This window comes from Pteropus alecto, unplaced genomic scaffold (assembly GCF_000325575.1).
Source record: "Pteropus alecto unplaced genomic scaffold, ASM32557v1 Scaffold2534, whole genome shotgun sequence".
Lineage (NCBI taxonomy): Eukaryota > Metazoa > Chordata > Mammalia > Chiroptera > Pteropodidae > Pteropus > Pteropus alecto.
Genome location: NW_006434978.1, coordinates 1 through 460, shown reverse-complemented (window position 1 = coordinate 460; position 460 = coordinate 1). Strand labels below are relative to the sequence as shown.

The following is a 460-nucleotide window of genomic DNA, read 5'->3' as shown; positions in this document are numbered from 1 at the left end:
TGCTTTGAAGCTGGAGATCAAATGTAAAAAGAAAGAGGCAAATCTATGGCAATGCCACCTTGAATGTGCCTGATCTTATCTGATCTCAGAAGCTAAACAGGGTCAGGCCCGGTTAGTACTTGGATGGGAGACCACCAAGGAATACCAGGTGCTGTAGGCATTAAAAAAAAAAAAAAGCAAGAACAAATTCATGGAGATTAAACAACGTGATACTGAATAATGACTGGGTCAGAGAAGAAATAAAAAGAGAGGTCAAGAGATACATAGAAATGAATGATAATGACAGTACGACATATCAAAACTTTTGGGACATGACAAATACGGTAATAAATGGAAAGTTCATATCATTACCGGCCTGTCTCAAAAAACAAGTATGAGCCCAAATAAAAAACCTAGCACTTCATCTTAAAAAAAACTAGAAAATGAAGAAAAAATGAAGCTTAAAGTCAGCAGAAGGAAA

At 36.3% G+C, this 460-nt stretch overlaps 1 pseudogene; it reads left to right on the top strand.

Moving 5' to 3' along the window:
- The first annotated feature begins 41 nt into the window (after positions 1–41).
- LOC112478989 lies at positions 42–160 on the top strand (annotated as a pseudogene).
- The last annotated feature ends 300 nt before the right edge of the window (positions 161–460 follow it).